This window comes from Drosophila bipectinata, chromosome 4, assembly GCF_030179905.1.
Source record: "Drosophila bipectinata strain 14024-0381.07 chromosome 4, DbipHiC1v2, whole genome shotgun sequence".
In the NCBI taxonomy this organism is placed as follows: domain Eukaryota; kingdom Metazoa; phylum Arthropoda; class Insecta; order Diptera; family Drosophilidae; genus Drosophila; species Drosophila bipectinata.
This window is the reverse complement of record NC_091740.1, coordinates 17578577-17590558: the sequence shown is the minus strand read 5'-3', so window position 1 is coordinate 17590558 and position 11982 is coordinate 17578577.

The following is an 11982-nucleotide window of genomic DNA, read 5'->3' as shown; positions in this document are numbered from 1 at the left end:
TACCGTGCATAATGGCGCATCCTCTTTAAAAAAAAAGGTAAACATTAATAACGGCGGCTGGGGTGTTGGGCAGCGTCAAACCCGGGGAAATGATAGTGCCCAGAATTGGCGAACCAGGGTCCGAAAATGTCGGGACTTGATTCATCAAAATCTGTGGGAGCGACTTTAATGGGGCAGGTACCATTCGAATGGGCTAAAAATTAGCTTTCTTGTGGTATACCGTGCATATTGGCGCATCCTCTTTAAAAAAAAAAAGGTAAACATTAATAATGGCGGCAGGTGTGTTGGGCAGCGTCAAAACTCGGGAAAATGATAATGGCCAGAATTGGCGAACCAGGGTCCGAAAGTGTCGGGACTTGATTCCTCAAAATCTGTGAGAGCGATTTTAATGGGACAGGTACCATTCGAATGGGCTAAAAATTAGCTTTCTCGTGGTATACCGTGCATAATGGCGCATCCTCTTTAAAAAAAGGTAAAAATTAATAATGGCGGCTGAGGTGTTGGGCAGCGTCAAACCCGGGAAAATGATAATGGCCAGTATTGGCGAACCAGGGTCCGAAAATTTCGGGACTTGATTCCTCAAAATCAGTGGGAGAGATTTTAATGGGACAGGTACCATTCGAATGGGCTTAAAATTATCTTTCTCGTGGTATACCGTGCATAATGGCGCATCCTCTTTAAAAAAGGTGTTGGGCAGCGTCAAAACTTGGGAAAATGATAATGGCCAGAATTGGCGAACCAGGGTCCGAAAATGTCGGGACTTGATTCCTCAAAATCAGTGGGACCGATTTTAGTGGGACAGGTACCATTCGAATGGGCTAAAAATTAGCTTTCTTGTGGTATACCGTGCATAATGGCGCATCCTCTTGAAAAAAAAGGGAAACAATAATGGCGGCTGGGGTGTTGGGCAGCGTCAAAACTCGGGAAAATGATAATGGCCAGAATGGGCGAACCAGGGTCCGAAAGTGTCGGGACTTGATTCCTCAAAATCTGTGAGAGCGATTTTAATGGGACAGGTACCATTCGAATGGGCTAAAAATTAGCTTTCTCGTGGTATACCGTGCATAATGGCGCATCCTCTTTATAAAAAGGTAAAAATTAATAATGGCGGCTGAGGTGTTGGGCAGCGTCAAACCCGGGAAAATGATAATGGCCAGTATTGGCGAACCAGGGTCCGAAAATTTCGGGACTTGATTCCTCAAAATCAGTGGGAGAGATTTTAATGGGACAGGTACCATTCGAATAGGCTAAAAATTAGCTTTCTCGTGGTATACCGTGCATAATGGCGCATCCTAAAATCTTTAAAAAAAGGTAAACAATAATGGCGGCTGGGGTGCTGGGCAGCGTCAAACCCGGGGAAATGATAGTGCCCAGAATTGGCGAACCAGGGTCCGAAAATGTCGGGACTTGATTCCTCAAAATCTGTGGGAGCGATTTTAATGGGACAGGTACCATTCGAATGGGCTAAAAATTAGCTTTCTTGTGGTATACCGTGCATAATGGCGCATCCTCTTTAAAAAAAAAGGTAAACATTAATAATGGCGGCAGGTGTGTTGGGCAGCGTCAAAACTCGGGAAAATGATAATGGCCAGAATTGGCGAACCAGGGTCCGAAGATTTCGGTATTTGATTCCTCAAAATCAATGGGACCGATTTTAATGGGACAGCTACCATTCGAATGGGCTAAAAATTAGCTTTCTCGTGGTATATCGTGCATAATGGCGCATCCTCTTTAAAAAAAAGGTAAACATTAATAATGGCGGCAGGTGTGTTGGGCAGCGTCAAAACTCGGGAAAATGATAATGGCCAGAATTGGCGAACCAGGGTCCGAAGATTTCGGTATTTGATTCCTCAAAATCAATGGGACCGATTTTAATGGGACAGGGACCATTCGAATGGGCTAAAAATTAGCTTTCTTGTGGTATACCGTGCATAATGGCGCAACCTCTTTAAAAAAAAGGTAAATATTAATAACGGCGGCTGGGGTGTTGGGCAGCGTCAAACCCGGGGAAATGATAGTGCCCAGAATTGGCGAACCAGGGTTCGAAAATGTCGGGACTTGATTCCTCAAAATCTGTGGGAGCGATTTTAATGGGGCAGGTACCATTCGAATGGGCTAAAAATTAACTTTCTTGTGGTATACCGTGCATAATGGCGCATCCTCTTTAAAAAAAAAAGTAAACATTAATAATGGCGGCTGGGGTGTTGGGCAGCGTCAAAACTCGGGAAAATGATAATGGCCAGAATTGGCGAACCAGGATCCGAAAATTTAGGTATTTGATTCCTCAAAATCAGTGGGAGCGATTTTAATGGTACAGGTACCATTCGAATGGGCTAAAAATTAGCTTTCTTGTGGTATACCGTGCATAATGGCGCATCCTCTTTAAAAAAAAAGGTAAACATTAATAACGGCGGCTGGGGTGTTGGGCAGCGTCAAACCCGGGGAAATGATAGTGCCCAGAATTGGCGAACCAGGGTCCGAAAATGTCGGGACTTGATTCATCAAAATCTGTGGGAGCGACTTTAATGGGGCAGGTACCATTCGAATGGGCTAAAAATTAGCTTTCTTGTGGTATACCGTGCATATTGGCGCATCCTCTTTAAAAAAAAAGGTAAACATTAATAATGGCGGCAGGTGTGTTGGGCAGCGTCAAAACTCGGGAAAATGATAATGGCCAGAATTGGCGAACCAGGGTCCGAAAGTGTCGGGACTTGATTCCTCAAAATCTGTGAGAGCGATTTTAATGGGACAGGTACCATTCGAATGGGCTAAAAATTAGCTTTCTCGTGGTATACCGTGCATAATGGCGCATCCTCTTTAAAAAAAGGTAAAAATTAATAATGGCGGCTGAGGTGTTGGGCAGCGTCAAACCCGGGAAAATGATAATGGCCAGTATTGGCGAACCAGGGTCCGAAAATTTCGGGACTTGATTCCTCAAAATCTGTGGGATCGATTTTAATGGGACAGGTACCATTCGAATGGGCTTAAAATTATCTTTCTCGTGGTATACCGTGCATAATGGCGCATCCTCTTTAAAAAAGGTGTTGGGCAGCGTCAAAACTTGGGAAAATGATAATGGCCAGAATTGGCGAACCAGGGTCCGAAAATGTCGGGACTTGATTCCTCAAAATCAGTGGGACCGATTTTAGTGGGACAGGTACCATTCGAATGGGCTAAAAATTAGCTTTCTTGTGGTATACCGTGCATAATGGCGCATCCTCTTGAAAAAAAAGGGAAACAATAATGGCGGCTGGGGTGTTGGGCAGCGTCAAAACTCGGGAAAATGATAATGGCCAGAATTGGCGAACCAGGGTCCGAAAGTGTCGGGACTTGATTCCTCAAAATCTGTGGGAGCGATTTTAATGGGACAGGTACCATTCGAATGGGCTAAAAATTAGCTTTCTCGTGGTATACCGTGCATAATGGCGCATCCTAAAATCTTTAAAAAAAGGTAAACAATAATGGCGGCTGGGGTGTTGGGCAGCGTCAAACCCGGGGAAATGATAGTGCCCAGAATTGGCGAACCAGGGTCCGAAAATGACGGTACTTGATTCCTCAAAATCTGTGGGAGCGATTTTAATGGGACAGGTACCATTCGAATGGGCTAAAAATTAGCTTTCTCGTGGTATATCGTGCATAATGGCGCATCCTCTTTAAAAAAAAGGTAAACATTAATAACGGCGGCTGGGGTGTTGGGCAGCCTCAAACCCGGGGAAATGATAGTGTCCAGAATTGGCGAACCAGGGTCCGAAAATGTCGGGACTTGATTCCTCAAAATTGGCGATTTTAATGGGACAGGTGCCATTCGAATGGGCTAAAAATTAGCTTTCTTGTGGTATACCGTGCATAATGGCGCATCCTCTTTAAAAAAAAAGGTAAACATTAATAATGGCGGCAGGTGTGTTGGGCAGCGTCAAAACTCGGGAAAATGATAATGGCCAGAATTGGCGAACCAGGGTCCGAAGATTTCGGTATTTGATTCCTCAAAATCAATGGGACCGATTTTAATGGGACAGGGACCATTCGAATGGGCTAAAAATTAGCTTTCTTGTGGTATACCGTGCATAATGGCGCATCCTCTTTAAAAAAAAGGTAAACATTAATAACGGCGGCTGGGGTGTTGGGCAGCGTCAAACCCGGGGAAATGATAGTGCCCAGAATTGGCGAACCAGGGTCCGAAAATGTCGGGACTTGATTCCTCAAAATCTGTGGGAGCGATTTTAATGGGACAGGTACCATTCGAATGGGCTAAAAATTAGCTTTCTTGTGGTATACCGTGCATAATGGCGCATCCTCTTTAAAAAAAAAAGGTAAACATTAATAATGGCGGCAGGTGTGTTGGGCAGCGTCAAAACTCGGGAAAATGATAATGGCCAGAATTGGCGAACCAGGGTCCGAAAATGTCGGGACTTGATTCATCAAAATCTGTGGGAGCGATTTTAATGGGACAGGGACCATTCGAATGGGCTAAAAATTAGCTTTCTTGTGGTATACCGTGCATAATGGCGCATCCTCTTTAAAAAAAAGGTAAACATTAATAACGGCGGCTGGGGTGTTGGGCAGCGTCAAACCCGGGGAAATGATAGTGCCCAGAATTGGCGAACCAGGGTTCGAAAATGTCGGGACTTGATTCCTCAAAATCTGTGGGAGCGATTTTAATGGGGCAGGTACCATTCGAATGGGCTAAAAATTAACTTTCTTGTGGTATACCGTGCATAATGGCGCATCCTCTTTAAAAAAAAGGTAAACATTAATAATGGCGGCTGGGGTGTTGGGCAGCGTCAAAAATCGGGAAAATGATAATGGCCAGAATTGGCGAACCAGGATCCGAAAATTTAGGTATTTGATTCCTCAAAATCAGTGGGAGCGATTTTAATGGTACAGGTACCATTCGAATGGGCTAAAAATTAGCTTTCTTGTGGTATACCGTGCATAATGGCGCATCCTCTTTAAAAAAAAAGGTAAACATTAATAACGGCGGCTGGGGTGTTGGGCAGCGTCAAGCCCGGGGAAATGATAGTGCCCAGAATTGGCGAACCAGGGTCCGAAAATGTCGGGACTTGATTCATCAAAATCTGTGGGAGCGACTTTAATGGGGCAGGTACCATTCGAATGGGCTAAAAATTAGCTTTCTTGTGGTATACCGTGCATATTGGCGCATCCTCTTTAAAAAAAAAAAGGTAAACATTAATAATGGCGGCAGGTGTGTTGGGCAGCGTCAAAACTCGGGAAAATGATAATGGCCAGAATTGGCGAACCAGGGTCCGAAGATTTCGGTATTTGATTCCTCAAAATCAATGGGACCGATTTTAATGGGACAGGGACCATTCGAATGGGCTAAAAATTAGCTTTCTCGTGGTATACCGTGCATAATGGCGCATCCTCTTGAAAAAAAGGTAAACATTAATAACGGCGGCTGGGGTGTTGGGCAGCGTCAAAACTCGGGAAAATGATAATGGCCAGAATCGGCGAACCAGGGTCCGAAAATGTCGGGACTTGATTCCTCAAAATCTGTGGGAGCGATTTTAATAGGACAGGTACCATTCGAATGGGCTAAAAATTAGCTTTCTCGTGGTATACCGTGCATAATGGCGCATCCTCTTTAAAAAAAGGTAAAAATTAATAATGGCGGCTGAGGTGTTGGGCAGCGTCAAACCCGGGAAAATGATAATGGCCAGTATTGGCGAACCAGGGTCCGAAAATTTCGGGACTTGATTCCTCAAAATCAGTGGGAGAGATTTTAATGGGACAGGTACCATTCGAATGGGCTTAAAATTATCTTTCTCGTGGTATACCGTGCATAATGGCGCATCCTCTTTAAAAAAGGTGTTGGGCAGCGTCAAAACTTGGGAAAATGATAATGGCCAGAATTGGCGAACCAGGGTCCGAAAATGTCGGGACTTGATTCCTCAAAATCAGTGGGACCGATTTTAATGAGACAGGTACCATTTGAATGGGCTTAAAATTAGCTTTCTCGTGGTATACCGTGCATAATGGAGCATCCTCTTTAAAAAAAGGTAAACAATAATGGCGGCTGGGGTGTTGGGCAGCGTCAAAACTCGGGAAAATGATAATGGCCAGAATTGGCGAACCAGGGTCCGAAGATTTCGGTATTTGATTCCTCAAAATCAATGGGACCGATTTTAATGGGACAGCTACCATTCGAATGGGCTAAAAATGGGCTAAAAAATAAATAAAAATTAGCTTTCTCGTGGTATACCGTGCATAATGGCGCATCCTCTTTAAAAAAAGGTAAACAATAATAATGGCGGCTGGACTGTTGGGCAGCGTCATACCTGGGAAAATGATAATGGCCACTATTGGCGAACCAGGGTCCGAAAATTTCGGGACTTGATTCCTCAAAATCTGTGGGATCGATTTTAATGGGACAGGTACCATTCGAATGGGCTTAAAATTATCTTTCTCTTTGTATACCGTGCATAATGGCGCATCCTCTTTAAAAAAGGTAAAAATTAATAATGGCGGCTGAGGTGTTGGGCAGCGTCAAACCCGGGAAAATGATAATGGCCAGTATTGGCGAACCAGGGTCCGAAAATTTCGGGACTTGATTCCTCAAAATCAGTGGGAGAGATTTTAATGGGACAGGTACCATTCGAATGGGCTTAAAATTATCTTTCTCTTTGTATACCGTGCATAATGGCGCATCCTCTTTAAAAAAGGTAAAAATTAATAATGGCGGCTGAGGTGTTGGGCAGCGTCAAACCCGGGAAAATGATAATGGCCAGTATTGGCGAACCAGGGTCCGAAAATTTCGGGACTTGATTCCTCAAAATCAGTGGGAGAGATTTTAATGGGACAGGTACCATTCGAATGGGCTTAAAATTATCTTTCTCGTGGTATACCGTGCATAATGGCGCATCCTCTTTAAAAAAGGTAAAAATTAATAATGGCGGCTGAGGTGTTGGGCAGCGTCAAACCCGGGAAAATGATAATGGCCAGTATTGGCGAACCAGGGTCCGAAAATTTCGGGACTTGATTCCTCAAAATCAGTGGGAGAGATTTTAATGGGACAGGTACCATTCGAATGGGCTTAAAATTATCTTTCTCGTGGTATACCGTGCATAATGGCGCATCCTCTTTAAAAAAGGTGTTGGGCAGCGTCAAAACTTGGGAAAATGATAATGGCCAGAATTGGCGAACCAGGGTCCGAAAATGTCGGGACTTGATTCCTCAAAATCAGTGGGACCGATTTTAATGAGACAGGTACCATTCGAATGGGCTTAAAATTAGCTTTCTCGTGGTATACCGTGCATAATGGCGCATCCTCTTTAAAAAAAGGTAAACAATAATGGCGGCTGGGGTGTTGGGCAGCGTCAAAACTCGGGAAAATGATAATGGCCAGAATTGGCGAACCAGGGTCCGAAGACTTCGGTATTTGATTCCTCAAAATCAATGGGACCGATTTTAATGGGACAGCTACCATTCGAATGGGCTAAAAATGGGCTAAAAAATAAATAACAAGAAAGGAAAGCTAACTTCGGGCGGAGCCGAAGTTGATATACCCTTGCAGCTAAAACCGGATATATATCGCAAACATCGGATATAGTTGGCCGATCCTTATGATTACATCATAATAAAACCAATTAACTAAAATAAAAAATCTAAAAAAAATGTCCCAAACTTCTATCTTCAAAAACACGAAAGTTGGGTCATTTCCGATCGTTCAGTTATATGGCAGCTATGGGATATAGTCGGCCGATCCTATTGAAATTCGGTAGGATGGATCAACTGGCCAAAAATATAATCTGTATTAAGTTTCAGCTTTCTATCTTCAAAAACACGAAAGTTGGGTCATTTTCGATCGTTCAGTTATATGGCAGCTATAAGATATAGTCGGCCGATCCTTATGAAATTTGGCATGTCGTAATGTTTTGCCAAAAATAGCTTTCCTGTAAAATTTGAACTCTCTAACTCTAAAAACACCAAAGTTATACGATTTCCGATAAATCAGTTATATGGCAGCTATAGGATATAGTCGGCCGATCCGGGCCGTTCCGACTTATATACTGCGTGCAAAGGAAAGAAGGGTGTGTGCAAAGTTTCAAGACGATAGCTTCAAAACTGAGAGACTAGTTCGCGTAGAAACAGACAGACAGACGGACAGACAGACGGACAGACAGACGGACAGACGGACAGACGGACAGACGGACATGCTCATATCAACTCAGGAGGTGATCCTGATCAAGAATATATATACTTTATAGGGTCGGAGATGTCTCCTTCACTGCGTTGCACACTTTTGGACAAAATTATAATACCCTCTGCAAGGGTATAAAAATTAGCTTTCTCGTGGTATACCGTGCATAATGGCGCATCCTCTTTAAAAAGGTAAACAATAATAATGGCGGCTGGGGTGTTGGGCAGCGTCAAACCTGGGAAAATGATAATAGCCACTATTGGCGAACCAGGGTCCGAAAATATCGGTATTTGATTCCTCAAAATCAATGGGACCGATTTTAATGGGACAGCTACCATTCGAATGGGCTAAAAATTAGCTTTCTCATGGTATACCGTGCATAATGGCGCATCCTCTTGAAAAAAAGGTAAACATTTATAATGGCGGCTGGGGTGTTGGGCAGCGTCAAACCTGGGAAAATGATAATAGCCACTATTGGCGAACCAGGGTCCGAAAATATCGGTATTTGATTCCTCAAAATCAATGGGACCGATTTTAATGGGACAGCTACCATTCGAATGGGCTAAAAATTAGCTTTCTCATTGTATACCGTGCATAATGGCGCATCCTCTTGAAAAAAAGGTAAACAATAATGGCGGCTGGGGTGTTGGGCAGCGTTAAAACTCGGGAAAATGATAATGGCCAGAATTGGCCAACCAGGATCCGAAGATTTCGGGACTTGATTCCTCAAAATCTGTGGGATCGATTTTAATGGGACAGGCACCATTCGAATGGGCTAAAAATGAGTGGTATACCGTGCATAATGGCGCATCCTCTTGAAAAAAACGTAAACATTTATAATGGTGGCTGGGGTGTTGGGCAGCGTCAAAACTCGGGAAAATGATAATGCCCAGTATTGGCGAGCCAGGGTCCGAAAATATCGGTATTTGATTCCTCAAAATCAATGGGACCGATTTTAATGGGACAGCTACCATTCGAATGGGCTAAAAATTAGCTTTCTCATGGTATACCGTGCATAATGGCGCATCCTCTTTAAAAAAAAGGTAAACATTAATAACGGCGGCTGGGGTGTTGGGCAGCGTCAAAACTCGGGAAAATGATAATGGCCAGAATCGGCGAACCAGGGTCCGAAAATTTCGGGACTTGATTCCTCAAAATCAGTGGGAGAGATTTTAATGGGACAGGTACCATTCGAATGGGCTTAAAATTATCTTTCTCGTGGTATACCGTGCATAATGGCGCATCCTCTTTAAAAAAGGTGTTGGGCAGCGTCAAAACTTGGGAAAATGATAATGGCCAGAATTGGCGAACCAGGGTCCGAAAATGTCGGGACTTGATTCCTCAAAATCAGTGGGACCGATTTTAATGAGACAGGTACCATTCGAATGGGCTTAAAATTAGCTTTCTCGTGGTATACCGTGCATAATGGCGCATCCTCTTTAAAAAAAGGTAAACAATAATGGCGGCTGGGGTGTTGGGCAGCGTCAAAACTCGGGAAAATGATAATGGCCAGAATTGGCGAACCAGGGTCCGAAGATTTCGGTATTTGATTCCTCAAAATCAATGGGACCGATTTTAATGGGACAGCTACCATTCGAATGGGCTAAAAATGGGCTAAAAAATAAATAAAAATTAGCTTTCTCGTGGTATACCGTGCATAATGGCGCATCCTCTTTAAAAAAGGTAAAAATTAATAATGGCGGCTGGACTGTTGGGCAGCGTCATACCTGGGAAAATGATAATGGCCACTATTGGCGAACCAGGGTCCGAAAATTTCGGGACTTGATTCCTCAAAATCTGTGGGATCGATTTTAATGGGACAGGTACCATTCGAATGGGCTTAAAATTATCTTTCTCGTGGTATACCGTGCATAATGGCGCATCCTCTTTAAAAAAGGTGTTGGGCAGCGTCAAAACTTGGGAAAATGATAATGGCCAGAATTGGCGAACCAGGGTCCGAAAATTTCGGGACTTGATTCCTCAAAATCAGTGGGAGAGATTTTAATGGGACAGGTACCATTCGAATGGGCTTAAAATTATCTTTCTCGTGGTATACCGTGCATAATGGCGCATCCTCTTTAAAAAAGGTAAAAATTAATAATGGCGGCTGAGGTGTTGGGCAGCGTCAAACCCGGGAAAATGATAATGGCCAGTATTGGCGAACCAGGGTCCGAAAATTTCGGGACTTGATTCCTCAAAATCAGTGGGAGAGATTTTAATGGGACAGGTACCATTCGAATGGGCTTAAAATTATCTGTCTCGTGGTATACCGTGCATAATGGCGCATCCTCTTTAAAAAAGGTAAAAATTAATAATGGCGGCTGAGGTGATGGGCAGCGTCAAACCCGGGAAAATGATAATGGCCAGTATTGGCGAACCAGGGTCCGAAAATTTCGGGACTTGATTCCTCAAAATCAGTGGGAGAGATTTTAATGGGACAGGTACCATTCGAATGGGCTTAAAATTATCTTTCTCGTGGTATACCGTGCATAATGGCGCATCCTCTTTAAAAAAGGTGTTGGGCAGCGTCAAAACTTGGGAAAATGATAATGGCCAGAATTGGCGAACCAGGGTCCGAAAATGTCGGGACTTGATTCCTCAAAATCAGTGGGACCGATTTTAATGAGACAGGTACCATTCGAATGGGCTTAAAATTAGCTTTCTCGTGGTATACCGTGCATAATGGCGCATCCTCTTTAAAAAAAGGTAAACAATAATGGCGGCTGGGGTGTTGGGCAGCGTCAAAACTCGGGAAAATGATAATGGCCAGAATTGGCGAACCAGGGTCCGAAGATTTCGGTATTTGATTCCTCAAAATCAATGGGACCGATTTTAATGGGACAGCTACCATTCGAATGGGCTAAAAATGGGCTAAAAAATAAATAAAAATTAGCTTTCTCGTGGTATACCGTGCATAATGGCGCATCCTCTTTAAAAAAAGGTAAACAATAATAATGGCGGCTGGACTGTTGGGCAGCGTCATACCTGGGAAAATGATAATGGCCACTATTGGCGAACCAGGGTCCGAAAATTTCGGGACTTGATTCCTCAAAATCTGTGGGATCGATTTTAATGGGACAGGTACCATTCGAATGGGCTTAAAATAAGCTTTCACGTGGTATACCGTCAAAAAACTCGTCAAAACAGCGTCAAAACTCGGGAAAATGATAATGCCCAGTATTGGCGAACCAGGGTCCGAAAATATCGGTATTTGATTCCTCAAAATCAATGGGACCGATTTTAATGGGACAGGTACCATTCGAATGGGCTAAAAATTAGCTTTCTCGTGGTATACCGTGCATAATGGCGCATCCTCTTTAAAAAAAGGTAAACATTTATAATGGCGGCTGGGGTGTTGGGCAGCGTCAAACCTGGGAAAATGATAATAGCCACTATTGGCGAACCAGGGTCCGAAAATATCGGTATTTGATTCCTCAAAATCAATGGGATCGATTTTAATGGGACAGCTACCATTCGAATGGGCTAAAAATAAGCTTTCTCATGGTATACCGTGCATAATGGCGCATCCTCTTGAAAAAAAGGTAAACATTTATAATGGCGGCTGGGGTGTTGGGCAGCGTCAAACCCGGGGAAATGATAGTGCCCAGAATTGGCGAACCAGGGTTCGAAAATGTCGGGACTTGATTCCTCAAAATCTGTGGGAGCGATTTTAATGGGACAGGAACCATTCGAATGGGCTAAAAATTAACTTTCTTGTGGTATACCGTGCATAATGGCGCATCCTCTTTAAAAAAAAAGTAAACATTAATAATGGCGGCTGGGGTGTTGGGCAGCGTCAAAAATCGGGAAAATGATAATGGCCA